At 40.5% G+C, this 27,150-nt stretch overlaps 1 protein-coding gene across 5 annotated transcripts in view; it reads left to right on the top strand.

Annotated features, from left to right (window-relative positions):
• The window catches only part of LOC23687938 (ubiquitin-conjugating enzyme E2 H), a 42,587-nt gene that overhangs the window by 12,684 nt on the left and 2,753 nt on the right, over nucleotides 1–27,150 (top strand). For 2 of the 5 annotated variants that reach the window (XM_021837507.1, XM_021837515.1), the window contains one exon: nucleotides 6,008–6,609. The exons of 2 other annotated variants lie outside the window; for them this stretch is intronic. The gene's annotated coding sequence lies outside the window, so the exon portion shown is untranslated. Of the gene's footprint in view, nucleotides 1–6,007; nucleotides 6,610–11,268; nucleotides 11,521–27,150 lie in introns of those variants that run through there. One more of the 5 variants, XM_021837521.1, reaches the window with a different exon arrangement.

Here is a 27,150-nt window from a genome sequence, read left to right on the forward strand (position 1 = left end):
TGAATTCAGTAGTTATCACTACTGATCATTCAGCTATAGGGGATTTTTTTTATTATCGTACGGATTTGGGCCGAAGGGACTCAGATTTCCATGAAATTTTTTCTACAGGCAGGGCTCATGGATATATGCATAAAAAAAAATTGAGAAAAATTCAGGGTCACCTATTTTTTCCGGAAAACTCAGGTGGAATTTTTTTGTTTTCCCTTGACACTACTTACTTTGAAAAATCATAACTCAAGAACGAAGCATCGTAGAAACAAAGTTTTTATATGAAAATTTAAGCAAATTTTCTCAAAAATCAAAAAAAAAATGTGAACTGGAAAAAGTTTTCCACAAAATTTTCCACCGTTGGGAAAATTCGTAAAGAAAAGCCGAAAAATCTATGCCCGAACTCGTGGAAAATTTTCAAAAAAATATTTTCGAGAAGGTAATTTTATAAGCTTTAATCACTGAAATTTTTGGAATGCATTTTTTTTTTCGTTTTTGAGTTATGGCCAATTTTGTGAAAGATGTCCAGACTTTTCTTCGAAAAATCGTAACTCAAGAACGAAACATTGTAGAAACAAAGTTTTTATATGAAAATTTAAGCAAATTTTCTCAAAAATCCAAAAAAAAAAATATGAACTGGAAAAAGATTTCCACAAAATTTTCCACCGTTGGGAAAATTTGTAAAGAAAAGCCGGAAAAACTATGCCCGAACTCGTGGAAAATTTTCAAAAAACTATTTTCGAGAAGATAATTTTATAAGCTTTAATCACTGAAATTTTTGGAATGCACTTTTTTTTCGTTTTTGAGTTATGGCCAATTTTGTGAAAAATGTCCAGATGTGCCATATAAGACTTTTCTTTGAAAAATCATAACTCAAGAAAGAAACATTGTAGAAACAAAGTTTTTATATGAAAATTTAAGCAAATTCTCTCAAAAATCAAAAAAAAAATATGAACTGGAAAAAGTTTTCCACAAAATTTTCCACTGTTGGGGAAATTCATAAAGAAAAGCTAGAAAATCTATGCCCGAACTCGCGGAAATTTTTTAATAAAATATTTTTAAGAAAGAAACTTTATAAACTTCAATTCTGGTAACTTTTAGGATGTACTTTTCTTTAGTTCCTGATCTATGGTCAATTTTGTAAAAAATGCAAAGATTTGCCATACATTCCTTTTCGTTTAAAAATCATGACTCAAGACTCATCATGACTTGTCCAGGAATTTCTCTAAGGATTCCACCAGAGGTTCATCCATGGATTGGATCTGAAATTCGCCCAGGTAATTCTCCATGATTTCCATCAGGAAAATCTTCAAGGAATGAGCTGAAATTCTCATAGGGGTTCCACTCAAAATTCTTTCAGAAGCTTCACCAATATTTTTCCGGTGATTTCACCAGAAATTCAAGAAAATCTTCTTAAAGTTCTTCCAAAACATTCTGGAAAAAATTCTTCGGTTCCTCCAGAGATGTCACCAGTATTTTCTCTAACTATTTCTTCCGGAATGGTGTTTTTTAAGAAATTTCGCCATGAGTTCTTCCAGGGTTAAGAATATCAATAGAGTTTCGCTAGAAATTCTTTACCAGAAAAATCTAATACAGCTTCGCCAGAAGTTCTACCAGAAAATACTTCAATGATTTGACTAGGATTTTCCTTCTTCGAATTTTTCAGGATTATCAGAAATTCCTCCAGTCAATTCCTGGTGGATTCCTTGGAAAAAAATCCTCCAAGATATACTGGAAGGAATTGATGGATAAATTCCTTTAATAATCCTCGGAGAAATATCCGGTAGATTCTTGAAGTAATTTCTTCAAAAATTCGAGGTCGAATGTCTCGTAGGTTCCCTTAAGGGATACAAAGAAAAATCTTGTAAGGAAACACTGGAAGAATTTACAAAATAATTTATTGAAGATTCCCTAGAAGAATCCCCTGAAAGTAACTTGGGGGAACCTCTCGAAAAATTGCAAGCGGAATTTCTAAAGGAATTCCTAAAGGAAATCCCATGTATGAAGTTTTCTTGAATTCTTTTGCAATATTTTTTACTGAATTCTCGAAAGTTTCCTGGTGGAATCTCAAGAGGAATTCCTTAATAAATCCTTGGAGAAATTTTGGGTGGAATCACTGTTAGAGTTCCTGAAGTGAATCTCTACATGTATTTCTGGAGGAGTTTTTGAAGGAATTTCTAGCAAAAATCGCGTAGGAATCTCTGGAAGAATGTTTGGGTTAATCACTGAAGGATTTTTGGAGGTATTCCTAGGGAAAGGTTTTTGATGCATAGGAGAAATTTCTGGTGGAATTATTGATAGAATTCCTGTAATAATTCCTTGAGCAATCTTTATACAAACTTCTAGAGGAATTCCTAGTAAAAGCGCAGGAAAAAAATGCCGATCCCTGAAAAAAGTTCTAGTGAAATCCTTATGGGAATTTCTGGTAATATATTTATTGAGAAGTATCTGAAATAATTCGTTATGTGATTCCTGAATAATGATATACCTTTTAGAGGAAATAAAGGAATCTTTGAAAAATTGTGATAGCAATCTTCGGAAGAATTCTTGAAGTCAGCCTTGAAGTAAACTCTGAAAAATTACTGAAGAAATCACTTGAGGATTTTTTTGATCTTTGAAGGAATCAGTAGAGGAAACCGTGAATAATTAGCAGAGGAATCTTTGAAGGAACCTCTGGAAGAAAGCCAGCCTGAAGAATTTTCCTCGGAGGAATTTCTGGGTAAATCTGTGGATAAATTTTTAGAGGAATTGTTGATGAAATTCCTGGTAGAATCCCAGGAAGACTTTCTGGTGGAATCAATGGTTCTGGAAAGACTTTCTCATATCGATGACTGCTCAGAATAATCCCCGATAGAGATCCCTCATAATTTTAGAGTTCTGCCGGAATACTTCGTGCGAATTGTAATTGTAATTCCTCCTAAACATCCATTTCTTCCGGTATTTGAATTCTGAAAGTTCTGCTCTTTCTCACAACGATTATTGCCATAGAAGTATTCACCCCCACAACCACAGAAATCTAAATAAATAACAATTACATATTCACTAGGCTTGCCGAGAGAAATATGGTGTTGTTGCAACAAACTTTGATAGTCGGTCAAACGGTTGCAGCAACATAAATCGGTTTGACTAACTTGGGGGCGGAGTCAATGTTGGTCAAACCGTCTGAGCGTCTGTGGGCTGCATTAGTAGTCTACCATCGTACAGGCAAGAGGGGGAAGCAGACGAGCTGGTGATTAAGGCTAGACCTGCCTGCCGGACAGCTATCACGAAAATACCGACGATTCCGAGGAATAGGAGCTTGATGACTCAACTACCGCCGCGCTCCCTTCGTAAACAGGTTTTTTGCATCAAGGCTCGAATCGTCGCCAAGGGTTTCGCTCAGAGACCGGGAGTGGACTACGACGAAACGTACGAACCGGTTGCCAAGATCCCTGCGGTGGCGTTAATCAGTAGAAGTGCTAGTCGGATATGCTTATGCCGACTGGGCTGCTGACCTTGAGGAACGAAAGTCCGTCTTCAAGGTGTATAAATGCACCGTTTCGTGGAGCAGCAAGAAGCAATCTACCGTGTCATTGTATTCAAGCGAAGCTGAGTACGTCGCTCTCAGTGCGGCGGCAGATCCCCTGTATTAGTATGTCGTACAAGGGTTCGTGCGTAGCACTAGTCGAAGTAGCTACAGTGCGGACAAGGGTATCTACCACTGCTGCCAGTCCCTAAAAAAGTGACGGTGGGAACACTAACTAAAGTTTTGCAGTAGAGGCCGTTTGGATCAGCGGCATTCTGGCAGACCTGCACGTTGTTGCCCATACGGTGACAATTTTCGAGGCCAAGAACCTGGAAAAAAAGGACCAAACATATAACGGTACAAATACACACGGTACCGGCTCGGTATAATCTAGCGTGACTGAAACAACCAGACGTTGCCAATGCGTACGCACAGCATCTTGAGGCAGCGTTGCCGGATGAGGGCGAGCTCGATGGGGCCCCTCTTGAGGACATCTGGAGGACAGTCAAAGCAGCCATTAAAGACGCTGCCGAAAGCTATTTCCGATACGTGGAACAAAGTTCAACGATTTGGTTCGACGAGAAGTTGCAATGCTGCAGCATGGTACGCGGCAAAACTTGGAACTATGCAGACTGAAGTGGAAACAACAAACCAAGATGCCAAGAGATTGAGTTGCTGTACCGCTCTATTAGAAGATCAACGCATCCCGCAAAGACTTCATGCCACGAGCTGTCGAAAGATGGAAGCAACACTACGATGAACACCTGAATGGCGCAGAGAACACAGGCACAGAAGGTCAGGACAGCGAAGGTAATGGCTACGTCAGCACAGCGGACAGTAGAAACCAATCAGCTCCCACGATGCGGGAAGTAAAGGATGCCATTCAGCAGCTGACTAGGATGATATCGGAGCCGAACTCATCAAGATGGGCCCGGAGAGGTTCTGGGAATCTGGGAAACGGAACAGCTATAGGAGCAGGAGGAATGGAAGCACATGCCGTTATATGTCTCGTCAACAAAATGGGGGACAAACTGGATTGTAAAAATTGTCGTGCAATCACTGTCCTAAACGCTGCCTACAAAGTGCTATCCAAGATTATCTTCCGTCATCTATCACCTATAGAAAATAAGTTCATGGGAAGTTATCAAGCAGGTTTCATCGAAGGGTGCCCAGCGGACTGCGTGAAGATCTCGGGCGAACACACCAGTTCGTTCGATTCCCGCCGGGGACTTCGACAAGGTGATGGACTTTCGTGCCTGCTGTTCATTATCGCACTTGAAGGCGTCATGCGGAGAACCAGACTTAACAGTCGAGGTACGATTTTCACGAGATCCGGACAATTTGCTGCGCGGGCTACATGGATATTATTGGGGAAAAATTAGGCGGCGTCCATTACGTAACGCTAAAATTGGAAATGTTTAACCCCCTCCTCCCCCCCCCTACGTAACGCTTTTTGTATGAAATTTTTTAAATTTTTGTATGAGTCGTAACGCTTGAGCCTACTCCCCCCTCCCCCTAGAGCGTTACGTAATTTTTGGATGCCGCCTTAGAAACGGTGGCAGATTTGTTCACCCGCCTGAAACGCGAAGCAACAACACTCGGATTGGTGGTGAATGCGTCGAAAACAAAGGCTGGTAGGCGGAGCTGAGCGCGACAGGGCCCGCCTAGAAAGCAGTGTCACGATAGACGGGGGATACCTTAGAGGTAGTGGACGAGTTTGTCTACTTCGGATCCTTGTTAACGGCTGACAACAATGTTAGTCGGGAAATACGAAGGCGCATCATCAGTGGAAGTCGTGCCTACTATGGGCTCCGGAAGAATCTGCGGTCGAGAAAGATCCACACTATGCTGGAGGAGGGCCTGCAAGCTCTTGGGGTTTGTCCAGGTGCTTGGGACAAACTATGGCGGCGTACAGCGGCGAAGGATGAACTTCGACCACGCCCAGTGCTAAGGCGAACCCAGTATTTTGGAGGTGACTAAAGCTGGATACGCTAGGCAAGGCATACTGTAAGAATGCCGGACAGCAATCGGTCGGAACAAGAAGCGCAGTAAGCTAGATAGATTGACCAGGTTCATCAGGGCACTTAAAACGTAGCTCGCAGCTGAGGATGGATGAAAGCGTCATGAGTGAATGAATCATCGAAGGTAGTTTTTGTCAGTGCTCACCGCATCAAAACAAAGGCGCCACCGTATATGGGATTTAACATTGTGACAGCATTGCTGTTTTGTCAAACACACACGACTAGACTACGGCGCTATCTATGCTTTCCATTGTGGCCGTTTTGGTTATTTTAATGATCCATTGACAAAATATTGTTGGCGAGGTTTTGTCATGATAATTGATACAATAACTGATGTAAAACCAATTAGATAAGTAGTTAAATAATCACTCGATGGTCCCTTAACTATCGATATATGAGAAATTGACTGTAATTCCATACATGTTACCAAATAGATATCCTTCACTAATGATTGCATGTTAATCTGTGTTCTTTTACTTTCACTTGTTCACAGGTTTTTATCCCTCGCTACATTGGCACCCCTGTTCTGAAACTTAAATCCATCAGCAATAACAACATCCCAACCAGCAGAAGTGGCCATTGGAAGCCGGAGAAGCAGAAGTAGGGTATAGCTTCTGTCGCTCACTCTCACGCTGGGTGTGTTGTTTTGTGTGCTGAATTTGGGTAAGCAGAGCGAACGCCGAGATACCCAATTTTGCTTGGCTACTACATAAAACTGATGGCGAGGTGAGTGCTGAGCTGACATAGACAGAGAGGAAGGCCCCAGCCTGCAGAGTGTTTTCGTGCGCAGAAAGGAAACGTTCATCATTCTTGATCCATCCGTGTCGAGTTGGTCGTATGCAGCACACGCTTAATTTGGGTGCGTGGTACGACAATATCTCCTCTCGCATTTAAAAAACTACGACATAACTCGTTCAAGAGACATTAGGAAGAAGAAAGGCTGTTGTGCACAGAATTTCAGTTTTGCCAAATATTCGCCCCCAGAAGTGTGCGGAGTGTGTGTTTCGCGGGATCAAAACAAATCGGAAAGTGAACGACGTCATCGCACCGTAGCACAGGGCTTCTTTGAATTGCGGGAGTTCCACCAAAAAACAGGTAACTAACCACAGCTCAAACGACGTTTCTTTCGAGGGGAGAGGCTTTCGCTTTTGGTTGTCGATGATTTTAGTTTTCTATTTATTGTCTCTGGGGTTTGTTCGGTTGTGGGGATATGATGGGTTCGATTCGAACCGATTCAATTTTAGAGCTTCGAGGTGAGCTTCACGAGCAGAATTGCTGCTCTGACTCCCATCAGTGAGCGAATCACGACAACAGTGCACAGTGTTTTAAATCATCGTTTTCACGATCGAAATAGAATAAGTTCGAAACTATTGCTAGCGTATATTTGATGTCTCGATATATGTTTACGCAAGTTCAGATAGAAACAAGGAATTCGAATTAGAATAGTCAGACTGTAGTGTAACCGTAACTAAATCTCATGGAATTGTTATGCACTCAGTACTGTTACTACCGCTAAATATTATGTGCAACAAACATTCAGTAAAAGGTGATTGACCGCTCTATAATTACCTTAAGAATATTTCAGAACAATTAGTCTATACATCAAGATCATAGGAAAGGTCAAAACTACAGTTAACGTTCAACGCTCCGTCAACGTAATCATCGTTATCATCAAAACTTCAAAAGCAGTTTTTCTACTCAAAATTGAAAATAATTCGATGAAAATTTGTTTCACTGTGTTGCGGTTGGAGAATAGAACACAGTGAACACATTTTCCTGTAAATTTTCTTGATTTTGAACGAAAAAACTGCTTTTGAAAATTCTGAAATCAATGACGAATCCTGCCCCCTTAATAACCGATCAACAGTCAATGTAGTTAGACCGTAGGCGTCCAGTTTGCAATCGTCCAGAAATATTTACAGTGATCGTTCAAAGTTTATGTGAAACAGTACACCCGATTCTGTTTTTGCACGAATTTTTTTACACGACCGTGCAAAACAAAATCCATACATTTTTTCCGCCAAAACCTTATTTTTGCATGAAACGTCGAGAAATAGTGTTACTTTTTTGCATGGTTTTTGAAATTTTAAACTGAAAACTTTTTGCACGGTACGCATCTCCCGTGCAAAAACAGGGTTTTTGGACAAAAAGTCGAAAGGACAAAAGGTCGAAAACGATTTGCATGGTGGGATTGTTTTCCTTCTTTGAAAAAAGATTTTCGACTATTTGTCCTTTCGATCTTTTGTCTTTCGACCTTCTGTCCTTCTCAAGTAGCACACATGTTATAATTGATGCAGAATAACTATTATATGACCAGATCTAGTCATATATCAGTTGATATGTCTTAATTATAACATGTGTGTTACTCGGGTTTCGACCTTTTGTCATAGATTCGCCAAAACAGAAGCGGGTGTACAGAGGTTGAATCGAAAGACAGTCAGAATAGTAGTTGAAGCTAAGCTTGCAATAAATAGCCGTATTCATACAGAAGACTTTGTGTGCCAATTCTCCATCAAATAAAAGTTGTGTTGTAGTTCAGCTATTTCGTGTGTCAATTCTGCCACAGTTCCGATTATCACCGCGACCATGAATGAAAAGTTTCCGACAGATTCCGACTACCGCATAGACGCTCTTATGTGCGCGAACAATGTAAAAAGATTAATAATGTAAATTTATTTTTACAAAAAAAAACAGTTTAGCCTTTTCTTTCCCGGCTTTCTGGCTTAGATGCAGTGGTATATACGGTCTACGTGGGAGCCAGTATAATGCATCATCAATTCCTCCCCCTACCCCATATTGGTCTGCATTCTTACGTGGCAGGCACCATTGTCACTAAAAATAGAAGATCACCAGCACTTATACACTGAGGATGCCTGTTAGTCCCAAGCAGTCATTCGGTTGGTTCCTTGTGTAAGTGCAGCTGATCTGGCGATACTGGAGTAGCATCCACGGGCAGCCAATCAAGCTCAAGCTCAAGCAGTTTGGATTGCAGAGCAGCTTATAAGCAGGCACAAATATACGCCGATCAGCTGATAGTCAGCTGATAGTCCCGAATTGATGAAGAGGCAAAAATGGCAAGACAACCGGAGATTTCGTGAAGATCATCGATGAAAACTCACATAGTGGATGTTGGCTGTTTCTATGGGTCAGACGGAAAAGTTCGAGCAGTAACGATAAGGACTTCACGATCGGTAATTTTGTTACAGGGCATTTTGTTCTCATGATGCCCCGGAGGATGTTGGAAAGCTGTAGGCCATGCAAAAGAACGACAGAAAAAAATCATTGCTTGTCAAACCACTTGTTAAATCAGTTCAATAAAGCAAAAACGTCCTAATTAGAGACCGTTCAAATTGTAATTTCATACACCATTGCGGAGATTTCCCGAAGAAAAAGGAAGAAGTGTTCCGTCGGATAGTTTCCGATCATTTGCAGGTGCGAAACTATTAAAGCGATTCCGTGTCAGCCTCTGTGCAGAAGCAAGAGCTCCCGAGAAGACGTTCTCGCTCATTTGGTCCTTCTCCGTTTCCCAGGTGAGTCCGTCCCTGTCGGTGAATCCGAGTGAGCGAATCCTGAAACATTTGGTCAATCTCCGTTTCCTAGGTGAGCCCGGGAGACCCCCCCCCCCCTCTATCGGTACAGCTGGAGATCACCTTAGCAGACAGAATCGCAAATCGACCACGTTTTGATCGATGGACGGCACTTCTCCGACATAACCGACGTCAGAACCTATCGTGGCACTAACCTTGACTACGATCACTACCTGGTGATGGTGAAACTGCGCCCAAAATTATCCGTCATCAACGATGTCCGGTACCGACGCCCGCCTCGGTACAATTTAGCGCGACTGAAACAACCAGCCTATGCGTACACGCAGCATCTTAAGTCAGCGTTGCCGGATGAGGACGAGCTCGATGCCCAACAAACATTTTTGCTAAATAAGAGCTGAACAAGTCACTTTTAAGCCAATTTCAGCTTAATAAACTATTGTTAAGCTACTAATGTTACTTGGGTGGGGCCTCTCCTGGGGACTGCTGGAGGACAGTTAAAGCAGCCAATAACGACGCTGCCGAAAGCATTGCCGAAGTCGGATATGTGGAATAAAGTTCAAGAAACGATTGGTTCGACGAGGAGTGCCTGGAGGTTTTGGAGGAGAAGAATGCAGCGCGGGCTTCAATGCTGCAGCATGGTACGCGGTAAAACGTGGAACAATACAGGCTGAAGCGGAAACAGAAAACCCGCCTATTCCGGGGCAAAAAGCGCCGCCTGGAACAGGCGAAATGCCAAGAGATGGAGTTGCTACGCCGTTCTCAAGAAACGCGGGAGTTCTATCGGAAGCTCAACGCATCCCGCAAAGGCTTCATGCCGCGAGCTGAAAAATGCAGCGATAAGGATATGATCATCTTGACGGACGAACGCGAGGTAATCGAAAGGTGGTAGCCGTACTACGATAAACGCCTGAATAGCGCAGAGAACACAGGCGTAGCAGGTCAGGACAGTGAAGGTGATGACTACGTCAGCACTGCGGACAATGGAAACCAACCAGCACCCACGAAGTTAAGAATGGTATCGGAATCGAACTCATCAAGATGGGCCCGGAGAGGTTGACCGCTTGTCTGCATAGGCAGATAGTCACGACGGAACAGCTACTGGAGGAGTTGAAGCAAGGCGTTATATGCCCCATCTGCAAAAAGAGCGACAAACTGGAGTGTGAAAATTCTCGTGTATTTACTATCCTAAACGCTGTTTACAAAGTGCTATCTCAGATTATCTTTGGTCGTCTGTCACATATAGCAAACGAATTCATGGGAAGTTATCAAGCAGGTTTCATTGACTGCCGCTCAACAACGGACCGAATCTTTTCCGTGCGACAAATCCTTCAGAAATGCCACGAGCACCAGGTTCCTACGCACCACCTGTTCATCGATTTCGAAGCGGCATACTACAGTATTGACCGTGTATAGTTATGGAAGATCATGGACGAAAACAACTTTCCCGGGAAGCTCACTATATTGATTAATGCACCTATGGACGGCGTGAAGATCTCGGACGAACACTCCAGTTCGTTCGAATCCCGCCTGGAACTACGACAATGTGATGGAATTTCGTTCCTGCTGTCCAACATTGTGCTTGAAGGCGTCATGCGGAGAGCACGATTTTCACGATATTCGAACAATTTATTTGGTTTGCGGATGATATGGATATTATCTGAAGAAAATAAGAAACGGTGGCAGATTTGTTCACCCGCTTGGAACGTGCAGCAACGAAAGTTGGACTGAAGGTGAATGCGTCGAAAACAAAGGCTGGTAAGCGGAACTGAGTGTGACAGGGCCCACCTAGGAAGCAGTGTCACGATAGACGGGGATTTTTTCGAGGTGGTTGACGAGTTTGTCTCGCTATTTTGCGCTGGGCAGGACATGTTGCAAGAATGCCGGACAACAGCCCTGTAAAGATAGTGTTCTCTTCGAATCCGGTTGGAACAAGAAGATTGACCAGGTGCACCAGGATCTGAAGATGTTAATTGTTGTAGAACGAAATAATAAAAAAAATCTCATTGTTAGCTGTTATGCTAGATTTTTACGAAAAGAAGCATATTATATGAAAAACTTCTTGGAAGGCTACAAATATATAAAAGCAATTGTTTAAACTTATTCTATTTCGCTCGTGAAATCTATGATTTAAAACACTGTCCATCAGTGAGCGAATCACGACGACGACACTGCTCTGCGGTGGGTTTGTGCTTGTGTTTCTAATTGTTTTCGTTTTTTTGGCTCGGGCCGAAGAGTGTTTCGAGATTGTGATATTTCCTTCGCGATCGAACGCATCTCTATACGACCACAACACCACGGTTACATCAGGTTCAGGTTCACGTTCAGCCAATTCGAAAGAAGACGCGAGATTACTTAATCTGACGAGAGGCGATTTGGCAAAATAACCATTTGAACTCCGCAATTCGAGGGAAGGCGTGTGGCTGTGCATTTTTATTTTCGATTCGAGTCGTATCGACAGGTAGGAGGTATAACATGAGCGAAGGACGTTTGAATCGGAAAAAGCAGGGGCAAAACCAAGGGGGAAGGGGAGTGCGGACGGACGAAGGCAATTGTGTGTACAGGAATGGAACAGTGAAGGGTCGATTTCACCTTTCGGAGTGCATATCGATTCGTACTTCGAAACAGAGCACAAAAAACGGTGTCAGTCGATTCTAATCGAGTTAATGTTTCCGTGTCTTCTCGGGGCTCCTGTCCTGTGTGTGTCTTCGATTTGGGGTGGGCGGGAGGAAAATAAGGTCTCCAGACACGACTGTTAGCAGGAATTTTCGACTATCTTTGTTGCAGAAATACTGTGTGCATTATCCTTTGTGTTTGGTGTATGTTTTCGTCTAGACATCCAGTGGTATGCGTTTGATTGAATTCCTTTATTGGCGGGGCAAAATTTCCGCCTTGCTAGATATGCTTTGTGTTTAAGTTAAAAATGTATCACAGACAAACAGACGTAACACTTAGAACAAATCTCGATCAAAATCATAGTCACAAGGACATATACGCCCAATGCTAAAAACGGTGTATTTGGCCGACAGGCCAACAGATGGCGGTAGTGTGTAAACGTCAAACACGAACAAAAAAGACGCGAGCGCTGCAGGTGGCTGATTGGCCACCTACAATATTTTTGAATCGACCGTTAAAAAGGTGGTCGATGAACAATGATTAGAGTGTGACGTCTGTTTGTCTGTGAATGTATGCTCAGTTCACTGAATCTTTTGATATACGCCATTCTCACTGTCACGAAGTTAGGTGCTAACCAGTCCAAACTGCTGCACGTTATTCGTAGTAGCTATCAAGGAAGGTTTAGTTATTGTTGAAATGGCTAATTGCGTGGAAGACAAGGCAGGCGGAACTAAGCGCCACAGGACTAGCCTAAGAAATAATATTACGATAGACGGGGATTCTTATAAGCTGTGTTGATTAGTTCTTTCCTATCTTCGTTACGTTAGTTTTGAACTACAAAGGCGCATCATTGGTTGGAGTCGGTCCTATTGTAATCTCCAGAAAATAGTTTCGGTTAAAGAAGATTCACGCTAACACTAGATGTGCCATGTACAAGACTCTTATAAAACCGGTAAGTCTTTACGGGCACCTGACATTGTGCTTAACCTTCGGGCTGTCGCGCTGTTGTACTTTGTACAACAGTTGTGATTTATATGCTATCATTTTGCAACAAAGATATCTATCGACACCAAACCAAAATGTATTCCTCAAGAATCTTCTTAAGAACAATACTCGACAGTTTTTATTTACAGTATGGCCCTTTATAATACGGTAAGAGCAACAAATGTACATGGAAGTCGCAAAATAATTAACGTACTATGTACGGTTCAAGAAAACCATAGTTTCAAATCGTCATATCTTAAAATCCAGATAATATAGAAACTTGGGGTCTTTATTAAAGTTATTCTGGAGGTGAAGCGCTATCTGATGGCACCTCATTTAATTCGCAGTTTGACTGCTAGGTGGCACTAGTGGGCATGGAGGTTTTACTTTTGTTTTGCAGATATTTCAGGATCCTGACTATTTAGAAGGATATCGTCTTCGGCAAAGTTGTTTAGTAAGTTAAGGACTATCATTTTTGGAGCTAGTTGATTCAAAATGTTGCCACTAGTCGGCCCTAGTGAGCATGAAACTTTTGTTTTCAGATATCTCAGGAGCCTGACCACTTAGAAAGATAGTGTCTTCGGCAAAGTAGTTCAGTAGCTCAAGGGCTATCATTATTTGAGCCTATAAATAGGGTATTTTTCCACCAGGCGGCGCAAGTGAGCATGAAATTTTTGTTTTGCGAATACTGCAGGATCTCGACTTTTTAGACAGGCACCTTCGGCAAAGTTGTTCAGAAGCTCAGGGTCTAAACAAAGAAAGAATTTGAGCTACTGAACAACTCTGCCAAAGACACCATCTTTCTAAGTGATCAGGCTTCTTAAATATTTCCGAAACAAATGTCTTATGGTCACTAGCGCCGCCTGGTGGCAAAATTTTGAACCAACTAGCTCAAACAATTATAGTCCTTGAGTTACCAAACAACTTTGCCGAAGACGTCATCTTTCTAAGTGCTCAGGATCATGAGATCTGATAAACAAAAGTTTCATGCTCACTAGCGCCGCCTAACGGCAATTCTTGGCTATAATAATAATAGCCCTTAAGCTACTGAACAATTTTGCCGAAGACGTCATCTTTCTAAGTGGTCAGACTTCTGGGATGTTCGCGAAACCAAGGGTGTTATACAAAGTACAACGCGCGACTACTCGCGTTACAAAAATTCGCGCGACGACCGAAAGGTTAACAATTCAGTAGTCGTATATTGTATTTTTTACAGCACTAGTAGGAAAACTATGACCTAGAACGGCTAAAGCAATCAGATGTCGCAACTGTATAAGCGCAGCATCTCGAGGGTGCGTTACCAGAAGAAGGAACGTGGATCGTTATAGATGGAAGCGGCAACAGCAGAACCGCCTCTTCCGGAAGAAACAACCCAGCATGGAGGAAATGGGACAGAAAAAGTTTGGAAGCAACTCGAAGACCCTTAAGATTTTTTCACTCAAGCGCCAATCAAGAAAATTAATCCTGCAGCTCATCAATCTCGTCGCGCGGCAGCAGCAGATTGAAACTCAGCAGCAACAGATCGAAAACCTGGGGCACCGAGGCAATCCGATTGCTGGCATCGAGAAGATCATCGAGTCATTGGCAAGTGGAATCCAAGATTTCCAGTACCATCTGGACGGAGGCGTTTTCCTCGATAGCTGATACGCAAGGTATGAGGACGTCATCACGCAGGATGGCCAATCTCTGGATGATGCCACCCGTGTGAGGTTGCCTCTTCGCAAGCTAAGCACATCTTTGCACGACAAGTACGTGAACACGATTCTTCCCAATCACCCCCGGATTGGGACTCGCTGGAGGAGACCGTCACGAAGCTGAAGAAACTGTTCGGTCGACAGAAGTGACGCGGACCACTTCACCGTATATGCTGCAAACACTGTGAAGCTTTTAAACTTTTGAAGCTCACCGCGGATCAATTCAAAGCGCTCCGTTTCGTCTGTGGATTCCAGATTGATTTCGAAGCAGGAAGCCGACGAAACCGCAGTCAACGAACACCAGAAAGGTAACCCTGAAGAATCTCGTGAAAGAATGCCACCGCATAGCCAACCTCGAACAAGACACACTGATGGTGGAGAATAAAGAAGCACGCAATGTCAACATTTTCTCTCGCAACCTGAAGAATCTTGTGAAAAGTAAGAAAGTACCCAAAACGCCATGCTGAAAGCGCAGACAGACGTTTAAGTAGGAACAAATTTGTTTAAAATTCCTGTGTAAATTCTACCGTGGTGTCACCTAGGGAGCAAATTGCTGCAGTACAGTGACAGCTCGTAAAACCGCGTGGCTTCATCCCCCATTAAACATTTGACAGTTCAACAGCCGACAAAATTTGTTGAAAAATCGGTCGATTGTTGCACCGACGCTTATGGAAGATTAACACAGGGATCAACCGAATATCACCCGATTTGATAGGGTGGGCCGACGTAATCCTACTAAATAGGTGGATAAATCGGCATTTTAAGTAAAATCCAAGCAAGTTGACCTACTAAACACCAGATTTCGTCGGCCACCCGATTTAATCTGGTGATTAGTCAGTTGATCGCTGTGTTAAACTTCCATAAGCGTCGGTGCAACAATCGACCGATTTTTCAACCAATTTAGTCGGCTGTTAACTGTCAAAATGTTTAATGGGGTCGTCTCGCTTACCACCCAGTCCACCACCCACTGAACAAAACTATCAAAACAATCACTTCAATAATGATTCACACAATTGTGATACTTTCACGCCAATTTATTTTACATGAGTAACAATCATTCAAGGGTGTTATACTAGCATGAATATGAATCTGTGAGTAAATTAAACGCCAACTTGTGGTAAAAATTACAATGGATATATTTAACTTTTACATGAGAAATTATATCCAAAAGGGAACATCACCCACCCAGCGCAAAAAAAAGGTGCATAGTTTTTAGCGTTGAGCACGTCGGCTGTGGGCTAAGTATATTGACAGCTATAGAAGGTATGCTATTCACGCCTGTGCATTGGTATTAGTAGATAGTTATGAACTTTTACCGGATTTGTATGGAATTTGTTATATTTTAATGCAATTTAAGTAAATTTAGGTATTTAGGATAACAAAATATCGATAATTTAGCAGAATAAGTTGTTACGTATCCGATTGGGAGGTCATTTAATGCATTTGTTCTATTTATGAGGAGTATTTTTCATGTTTCTCATCACAACCCATTACCTTTCTCAGAAATAACTAGCAGTGCAAGTTGATTTTTTTTTATTTTATATACAAGAATTTATTTACTATATGTACATAGAAAGGCCTGATTGTACGGAATGCAGGAGTTGAATCTGATATAATTTGGGAAATTTGACCGAACGTCTTGATCACATGAGGGGCCCAAATACAAAGGAGTAAGAGTGACATTTAGGTCGGTTTTGAGTTACGTATACTGAAAAGTTTCAAGCTTTACAACAGTGTTTTCGGAAGATTTTCGATAGACCTTTTCGGTCTTTTAGATAGGTATAATAAAATAAATAACACAAGGTACATTTGCTTGTTGTTTATTGTTCAGTATAATTTAAATTTCGATAGTTGTTCAAAACTTACATTGGGATTTTTTTTATTTTCTTCCGCTATAGTCCTGCTATCTGATTCTCGGAAGTGCTTGGAACATACGAAAAGATTCGTGGTATTTGTTTTCACGTTTTAGCTCAAAAATGTTAGTCATCGGTTTCTCTGCACATTGATCGTTGGAACTCTATGGAAAGTAACCGGTTTACATGGTTCTGTTTTATGATTTCTTGGAATATAATTTGCTCCTGCATGTCGGAACATAACAATTCGATAGTTTGATGGTGAAATTTAAGCGCTTTTCTAGTATCAAACCGGTGAAAACTGGCTCTGCAAAAGTTTTCGTAGCTTGATCGAAAGAGTAGATTTGTCTAAGTATAATACAAATTGATAGCGCTTCAATATCATAATTTTGACGTTATAAATGATTAATGAAGATTTAAATCAGTAGACTCAATGAGATTTTAATTTACATAATAACAGCTTGTCCCGTAGTAACATTTGCCGAGCAATGATTTAAAAGCGATTTCCATACTAACTTCAAATTTATTTTAAAAATAGTTCCAGGGCACGGAAAATTATAACATTTTGGATTCTGGCTCTACTTTTTACGTAGAATCATGATATGTAAAAAAAAATGGACACTTCTAAACAAACCAATTGAATTAATTGAATTTATATTCCGATTTCAGTACAAATCTGACGGATTTTCATAACTATTTTATCTGTGTGAGTGTTTTCGTGTAAGATAGACAAAAATGCAGCGTACCTTTAGTAGCTGTCAAAATACGTTGGGCTGTGGGAGCGGTTGTGTGTCATGCTGTCAACGAAATGTGATCGGGGTGGTGGCGGGACGCATACGCCACTAACGCCATCTGTTAGCTTATTGCCACTTGGCGATTTGTGGCGGCCATGTTTTTACACAAGTGACTGAGTCTAACTTGAACGTCTGTCTGCGCTGAAAGTTTGGTGACCAGCACTATGTTCGTGAGTGTCCGTTCGCTTTGCACATTTGTTCAAGATGCAAGCAACAGGGACACATGGAAGGGTACTGTTCCAGCAACAAGCCCACAGCTTCGAAGCCATCCAAGCATTCGAAGCCAAGAGATAACGTCAAGACGAGAAGCATCCACACGGTCCAATGTTGCGAACCAGTGAGTAAGCGAAAGTTCATTCCGGTCGAGCTCAACGGTGTAGCAGTCAAGCTTAAGCACGACTCGGCATCCGACATCACCATCATATCGAAAGATACTTGGATCAGTTTCGGACAGCTACCCACTCAACCGTCGGAAGAATCTGGTTTTACTGGTACCTTCTCGCTGAGGTCCAAGCCGAGATCACCATAAAAAATGTTACCAAAACCGGTCGCATTTCATCTCGGACAACGCAGAACTTAACGTTCTTGGAATCTATGGATCTGTTAGGTTACTTGCTTGGTCAATGCCGTTCCTCATCGTCCCGACCAATATTCCGATCAGTACGTCAGTCTACTTAAACAACACTTCCCGGAGACATTCCGGAACACGTCGGTCAGTTCACCAAATCGCAAGTGAAGCTGTACCTGAAGCCTAACGCACGTCCTTCCCATTGTCCGAAGCGACCAATGGCGTACGCTGCACTCCTCAAGGCAGATACAGAACTCGAAAGGCTTCAGAACAACGGTATCATTTCTCTCGTTCGATTCTCGGACTGGGCAAGGCTGGTTCATTCTACTCTGTAAAAAAGTAGAGTATGCTACGCGCAGATGCGGCTGCATTAGAATAATTTCTGACATCATTTTTTCTCCAACCAATCAGAAGTCATTACTGCCTTGCTCGCAAGATGCTGAAAATAAAACTAACCGTGCTGCCATAAGTGGGGACGAAATTGTAGAAAAGAGAGAAAGAAGTATAGAGCTGAGAGACACTCGCGAAGAGGAAAAATATCAACGTCATATGCAGCCCAGATTCCACTGTCACGAAACGTCAAATGCAGCCCGCCGTTTTTATGGCTGCAAAAGTAAAAAGTATTGTATTCACAATAAACTGTTATTAAAAACCTCAGTCGGGGGAGCAATTTTTTCCGAAGTTGCTAAAAATCTAAACACAAGATAAGTTATTTCTAATGTCTGCAACGTTTGCAGGCATGAAATTTCACTTAAAATGCTATTTATGATTCAGTGTGATGCAAACGCAATCATTTTTTGCTGAGATGTTCATGTGAAAGCTTGAACGGCTTGCGCATGATTGGTATAAACACAAAGTGGAATAAGAAAAAACTCAGCAATCACAGAAAAATAAGACCGTCTTCGCGAGTCTCGTCTCAGGTATAGAGCACACATGGAGCAGGTGCGACCGTATTAGAATAATTCTTGATAACACTGTTTCTCCAACCAATCAGAAGTCAATTGTCCAACTACCTATCCCAGATGTTTGTAAACAAAACGGCCAGCCCTTCCTCACCTACCCTTCCTGGTTTTCTACACAAAGTGACCATAATGTATCACCTTAGGAGGAGCTGGACCCGCCTTGGGACTGGGTAGCTCAATAGTCGTCGTGCTTGGACATGTTACTTCACACATTTCGACTTATTCGACGCTTACCTGCAGGTTGAGGTGAAGAAGGAATCAAGAAAATTGCTCACCGTGAACACTCATCGTGGCTTTCGAGTGCAAACGACTGCCCCCTGGAATAAAGTCGGCGCTTTCCAGCGCATCATCGACAGCATGGTGGCCGGCATACCTGCAGTCAAGCCACACCTGGATGCAATTCCCATCGCTGGTCGCACCAAACAGAAACACTATCGCAATCTGCACGCCGTTTTCGAACGTATTCGTGAATATGGTTTTCACTTACCTGTACATCTCGAAAAATTCCGTTTCGCACTCTCCCAGATCAATTTCCTCGGACACATAGTGAATAAGGATGGTATTCGACCCCCGATCCATCAAAAACTGAAGCCATAACCATGATGCAGCCTCTGAAAGTCTCCAGCAGCTCCGTTCATACCTCGGTGCTGTGAATTACTACGGTCGGTTCTTCAAGCAGATGAAGCTTCGGGCACCCCTGGGGAATCTACTCAAAAAGGATGCCCGCTGGAATTGGACCGATGATTGCCGGCATTCCTTCGAACAGTTCGAGACCACCCTCCTCTCCAATCAGCTGTTTACCAACTATGACCCTTCCAAGAGGATGCATTGAGCTACGGTCTTAGCGCTGTTATTATGCGTCGGTTCCCGACCGAAGGGGTGAAGGCAATCGCTAATGCCTCTCGTTCACTGACACAAGCAGAGATGAACTATAGCCAAGTGAAAAAGAAACATTGGTCCTGGTCTTCGCGGTCATTCGTTTCCACAAAATGCTCTACGGACGCCATTTTCTTTTACAGACCGACTCCTCAAGGTTTTCCGTTCAAAGGGGATTCCGGTATACACAGCAAACCACTTGCAACGCTGGGCCTTGGCACTCCTGCTGTACAACTTCGACATCAAGCACGTTTCGATAACGAACCTCGGCTACGCAGGTTTCCTGTCCCGACTGATGTCAGCACAACGTAGACCAGATGGAGATTACATGATAGCCACCAATTCTCGACGACACCATCAGCAACCTTCAAGTCACGTACCAGGCTGAAACGCGACATTTCTTTACGTGTACTGTTCAACACCAAACCGAAACACACCACAGTCGGTGTCTCCGGCAGAATCGTTGGACCTTTTGAAGATACTGATACTGTAGCCCCGGCAGTCAAAGACCACAAGTAGAATGACCAGCTCAACCGTCGGCATGGAACAGTCAAGCGGGACTTCAAAGAAGATGACCTGTTGTATGTTTAACAGCATTCCCGAAACAGCAAGTCTTGGATGCCAGGTCGAGTCATCCAGCGGAAAGGTTCCGTTCACTATATCGTGTTACTGGATACGAACACGAGGTCGAAGCTGGTGAGATCGCACGTCAACCAAATGCGCCCCCGCTACGATTCCTAGGTGCCAGATCCAGCAACGCAGCAACTACCATGGGAAATCTTAATAGAGGAAGTGCAATTTCCTGTCGCAATCGCCAGGCTTCACTCGAAGTTTATTGTCGTGACGAAGGTGCATCGGGAACACGCCCTGTGCCACCGATTGAAGACGTAGAAGAAATCCAGTCCGCACCAGCGGTCGCGCCATCTGACCCAAGTTCAATAAAACATTAGCTCGTACCATTACTTGGTCAAAACTAAACACAATCCGGATGGGAAAATGGTTCGCCACAAAACTCGTCTAGTTATCGAAGGCTACTTGCAGCGAAAGGGAGTGAATTATGAGGAAACGTATGTCCCAGTAGTCCGATACAGATCGCTGCGGTATCTATTTGCTCTGGCGGTCGAACACAATCTGAAAATTGATCAATTGGATGTGAGCACTGCCTTCTTACAAGGAGAGCTTGAAGAAGAAATATATACGGAATCATCGCCAAGTTTTGTAGATTCAAAGAACAAGTTGAAGGTCTGCAAGCTTTGCAAAACATTTTATGGCCTCAAACAAGCAAGCCGTGTGTTGAATCAGAAGTTGGATGTAGCTTTTAAAAAACTTTAGCCTAATTCCTTCGAAGTTCGATCCGTGCGCCTACACCAAAATCAAAGATGGTATAATCCTATTAACAGCCGTTTACGTTGAAGACCTCATGATATTCAGCAATGACGAGAAATGGAATAAAGTTTTGGAACAACTAGAAAAACGTTTTCGGATGAAAGATTTAGGTCAAGCTAAACATTGTCTTCGAATGAGGATAGAAGTAACGGATGATGGAGTAACTCTGGACCAAGAATCCTACATTTAAAGCGTTCTCAAGTGATTCAGTATGAGAAACTGTAATCCAGTGAAAATACCAATGAATGCAAGCGAAAAGTTATCAAAACAGATGTCTGCAAAAACTGAAACCGAAATAAGCATTGAGAAGGTGACTTATGTTCTAATTGATTAAATAAAGTTACTAAGTCCCCAATTACTGTTAAGTAGACCTATTCATATTTTAAAAAATGTCTGGAAACTCCCCAGTCAACCAATACTTTGATTTTTCATTGCGAAATAAACTTCTGGTCAAAATTTCACTAAATTTAGAATAAATTTAGGTGTGCTTCAAATCAATTATGTGTTTTTGGGCTATTTTCAAGCTTAAAAAAATCATAACTACCGAACGAAACATCAAAATTTATCGGAAATACCTCTATATATTAGTTTATGCAATTCTACGAACTTTTTCCGAACACAATTTTATGATTGGAGCAAGTTTTAACATAGTTTGGTTGAGGTTTGTCTCTAGAGGTTCTTGAAAATCTCTTTTTTCGGGAAGTGTTTCCACTGAAAAGCATGCCTGCATGAAACTTTCGGATTTTCAATTTCCAGACATGATGACTATGCATATCTAAAAGTCAATCCCATTCAAAGTTACCATTTATCTTACGAAAATAAATTGTAAAACATAGGGAATTATGAAGCACATTTGTAAATCCATTGTGGGTGAGCCAAGAGCACAACCGTGAGCTTCATAGAATACAAAAAATTAACACGTTAGCACTGCCTTTTCTCAGTCGATGATGATGAATGTTTTCAATTCGTTCTAAATATGATTCCCGTTGACTAGGGCCTGAAAAAATAATGTCAATGGGTGTTTCATATACCATGTATATTAAAAAAAAACTGTAATTTCTGGGTACTGTGGAGGACAAATTTGGATCAAACTATGTTAAAACTCAATTTAATCTTATTAGCGTATTCGACAAACATTAACTGAACAGAATTAGCTTTCAAATAGTGGTAATACCGTGTGGGACCGAAATCCGTACACCTACACTGAGGAAACTGGAGTTATGTTATTCATAACACCTTTCGTATGAAACAGTATTTTGCTAGCTGAAAAACATTTCATACGATTCGTATGATTCTCATAAATCGTTTATGAAGAGCATACGAATCAAATTCAAGATTCATACGAGGCTCTATAACATTTCATACGATGTGCTTATGAAATCCAATGCAAGCCTTGTTTGAAAAATTTCATACGTTTTTCTTATGAATCGAGTCTGGTCTACTTTCTATTCGGAACAAAATGGCGTTTATACAGAAGAAGCTCGCGAATTTCATAGTTTTGATGAAGGCCTTTGCCGTGTTTAGAGGTAAAAAGTAATTATCGATAATTCTACGTAGAGCGTAAATACGGCGGCCAAAAGAAGAAATTTGTAAAGCTTTATCTCGTGCAATGGGAACACAATGGGAATACGAGGTTATCAAGAAGGGTAGAACAAAACGTAAGTTGAGTTATTAGATTTTATCTTATGTTTCATATTATTAATCGACTATCTCCTTCAGAATCTGTTTAACATCTCAAAGAAACTTTCTGGAGCGGTGCCAAACTGCCAGGAGACTTCAGGAGACTTCCATTGGATGTCATTTTCAACGGGGATACAAACTGTTGATTTGTAAACAGCGATCGAAATTTATGTTTTTAAGTGAATGATGTTTTTATTGTCAATTTTTTGCAAAAATATAGAATAGTTTACATATATTGAAGTGCTCATTTCTAATCAATTTAATAAGTTGCAAACAACATTTTCCAATAAGTGGCCGTGTTTAGAATGAAAAGGACGCTATAAGTGATATTCTATAAGACAAAGAAAACTACGAGAAATGTCTTGTTACAATTGAAATACTGCAAAAGTCATAATAATATAAAATAAATTACATGAAGTGTCGTACAAGGGTCATACTCAAATATATTGAGATTCATACGAGTACAATTTGATGTTCATAACAAGTATTCATAGATTTCATACGAAACATTTATGGAATCTATACTACTGTACTGCAAAAAGCATACTATACCACAAGCTAATTCGTTCATAACGACATCGTATGAAATTTATAATATTTTCTTCTGGTAAAATTTCATACCCGTTTCGTATGGAAATCGATATATTTTTTTCCTCAGTGTACGCACTGAGCAAGATAAAAGCCTAAGCTTAAAATGTGTGGGTTTGTATAGAGAATCGATCAGCCTTTTTTCAGTTACCTTAACATCTTTTTAGATGTAAATAATTACATCAAGATCTAAAAGTTTAGTAGAAATCATTAAAAAAATAGGAATAAAAATGACTTGCCTTGAATTGAAATCCGTACACCTGTGATTCGAAATCCGTACAGCTACTTACAATTCAAAACCTGGATGCTAAAGATGGCATTTTTATCTTCTCTTTTTTACTGACGTTACATACCAAATTGAACAACATTCTGTTCTAAGAGCACTTTCATGGTTTGTAATTCTTCGCAAATTAACATATTTTGCATTAGCATATCGTATACTGTGAACTGTATGTGAATAACAGCAGTGACGTACGAAGTTACCTATACATTAATGCATAAATGAACAGACGTCATCAAAATGAATAGATTTAACATACCTGCTTTTCACCCACCGGCAATCCTGCTGCGGCCGTTGCAAGGACCCAGTTCACAATTCCGGCTTCCTCATCGGTTGTGAAATTTTGGGAGCACCTTTTTTTGAGCGTACCGATTTATAACAGCATCTCTGACAGTGGTCTTCGGGATACCAAAAGCATCCGCAGTAGACCTATTCAAATGTCCGGAAGTTCTTCAATCAACCAATATTTTGATTTTTCATGTCAAAATGAACTTGTGGTCAGAATTTCATTCAATTTGGAGAAAATTTAGATGTGCTTCAAATCAATTATGTGTTTTTGGACTATTTTCAAGTTTGAAAATTCATAACTACTGAACGGAACATTAAAACTTATCGGAAATACCTCTACATAGTTTATTCAATTGTACGAACTTTTGTTGAACACGGTTTTATGATTGGAGCAAGTTTAAACATAGTTTGGTTGAGGTTTGTGCTTCAAGGTTCTTGAAAATCACTATTTTTAGGGAGTGTTCATCACAAAGAACATGCTTGTTTGAAAATTTTGGATTTTGAATCATAGTCAATGTTGACTATGTATTTTTAAAACTCAATCCCGTTTAAAGATACCTTTTATCTTAAGAAAATAAATTGTAAAAAATAGGCAATTAGGAAGCACATTCGTAAATCCGCTGTGGGTGAGCCAAGAACACCACCGTGATTGAAGCTCACTGTAAAATATGAACACGTTAGCACTGCTTTTTCACAGTCGATGATAATGATTGTTTTCAAATCGTTCTGAATAGTCAGTGAAATACGATCAAAACAATCATTACTTGGAAAGAAAAAGCAATGCTAACTTGTTCAATTCATTCATTCGACGGTACATGTGTCATGCACGATTTAACTATCATCGGGTTGGGATGGGTTGTTCGATCTTTGGGCATTTTTTTGTAATTTATTTCCTAAAGCAACATGTAAGCTGTTAATGGTTAATGATTTCATAGATTTATTATGTTTATTTGCCGTTGACTAGGGCCTGGAAAAATAATACCAATGTGTGTTTTTTAGAGCATACATATTCAGAAAACCGTGATTTCTGGGTACTGTGGTGAACAAATCTCGATCAAACGATGTTTAAACTTGATTTAATCTTATTGGCGTGTTTGACAAACTTTAACAGAATAGAATTAGCTTTCAATAGGTGGTAATAGCAAGTGATTTTGATTTATGAGTATTGAGTTATGATTTTTCAAACCTTAAAATAAGCCTAAAAACACATTTTCAACTTGAAGCATAGTGAAATCTCTATCAATTGAGCTGAAAATTTGACCAGACATTGTTCTTAGCATGAGAGTTCAGAATACTGCTTGACCGGAAGATTTCCAAACATTTTTCAAATTTGAACAAGTGTAATCCGCAGCTTTCCAGAATGCTGGTCATTGCGCTATGCTTCAACGGCTTTCTCCAAATTCCCAGCGCTATATTTGGGCTTCATTGTATCATGTGTTTTGGCTAGAACATGATGAAATATGTTACACTTTTCCTGTGTACGGATTTAGTTTCAAATTGAAAATATGAATCAAAATCCGTACAGCACAATAAACCTCAAAAATAGTTATTGTACTGGTCAGAAACGGCATATACTGCATTGGAATAACAAATACTTACTATTCAAAGACATCGTGATAAGCAGCGGGCTCAACAAATTATGAATTTTACTGTTAATCTGTTGAAAACTATATCCGCTTTTGTTAGCAAATCGCTAAGAAGGCAAACAAACAACACGCACAATGGCAAGCGATCACGTTTTGATTTTCATAATTTTCAAATCATGGCCTACTTATATACAGTTGGCATTACCAGCAACTTATAACTTATTGTGATTAGATGTGTCCATTTAATACTGAATATTAGGCCATTTAAATACCAAAGTAATGATAATTAGGTCAAGTGTACGGATTTCGGTGCTGTAAGGATTTCGGTCCCTCACGATAGCAAGTGGTTTCGATTTTCTAGATGCTAGTTATGATTTTTTAAACCTTGAAATAAGCCCAAAAACACATTTTCAACTTGAAGCATCCTGAAATCTTTATCAAATGAGCTGAAAATTTGACCAAACATTTTTCTTGGCATGAGAATTCCGAATATTGCTTGTCCGGTAGATTTTCAAACATTTTTTTAAATATGAACAGGTCTACTGTTAAGGCCCAAACGCAATGACAGCGGAACGGCAACGGAAAGCAGTAGCGGTTCACCAGCATGAACTATAACATGCTAGTCGACTCAGTGTTGGTTCATTTTCATTCGTTGACAGCTCGGTCGTGATGGTATGATTCATGCTGGCAAACCGGTTTCGCATTCCATTGCCGTTCCGCTAACATTACGTTTGGTCCTGTAAGAACATTCTACGATCATTAAGCTATGTTATAATGTGTGTTCACTTTGGATCCGGTTGGTACAAATAGGCGTAGAGTTGGCAAGCGTGGGGTAAAGATTGGACTTGAAAAAAAAAAATGCGACACTTTGTTTGGGTGTAACTTTTTATCGTGTGGGTAAAAATAATGACATTTTGGGTAATAGGGTATCCGTCCTATTATGGAGGACTTAGGAACGGTGTTAAAATTTAACACGTATTTCAGTGTCCAAACCCTGAATATTGTAGTATTTTGCAATTTGAACTGTTAAAACTATCCTTTATGTGGAATGTAGTGAAGAAGTAAATTTTGGAATCAAAAATACATTTTTTTAACATAAATCTGAAGCTCTTCCCCTGTCCTATTATTGCAGTATTTCGTCCTATTATTGCGGTATACCAAAATCATAGATTTTATTACATTCAGTATACATTCAATGCCACACAATGTTCTAGCATTTGAATTATGCTACCTCAATGTTAATGACACTGCACGGTACTGTTTGTGTGACTTTGGACATATATTTGAAGAAAACTAATTCATTACTTTATGTCACAATTCGAAAACAAATCAGCAGAATCGAATGATTTTCTGCCGGTTTCGTCTCTTCTTCCATCGTAGCTGGACAATGATAATGTAAATAGACAAGGTTTTTCCATCTGAGACCACTAGTCGCTATATAAGAAATGAATTTTTTGACTCAAATATAACCACAGTTTTGGTGCTTTTAAAAATATTTTTCACTAGTTTTCACCAATCCAATGCAATTTTAAAAGATTGCTTCCTTGCAATCATGTTGTATCTTAGTTTTTCAACGCATTTTTGGTATGTGTTCCGATTTTCAATCAGTTTACGTGATTTTTCGGTAAAACATTGTGTTTATTTGCAATATATTTGTAAAAAAGAGCAACTACAGGGTAAAGATAAACAGAAATCTTTTGTTTGAATAAATAAATGTATCAATGACACAAAATTGTGTCACAAAATAGTATCCTAATGATACAATTAGTATTTCCAGCAATTACATTTAAAATGACTATTGAAATATTGAATTTTTGAATGTGATTTACAGATACCGCAATAATAGGCAAAAATCTATTTTTGTTGTCCTATTATTGCGGTATATGCTTTTTCTCAAAAATATAGAACTTTTATTCAAAATTCAATATCTATCATG

This window comes from Aedes aegypti, chromosome 1 (assembly GCF_002204515.2).
Source record: "Aedes aegypti strain LVP_AGWG chromosome 1, AaegL5.0 Primary Assembly, whole genome shotgun sequence".
NCBI classification, from domain to species: domain Eukaryota; kingdom Metazoa; phylum Arthropoda; class Insecta; order Diptera; family Culicidae; genus Aedes; species Aedes aegypti.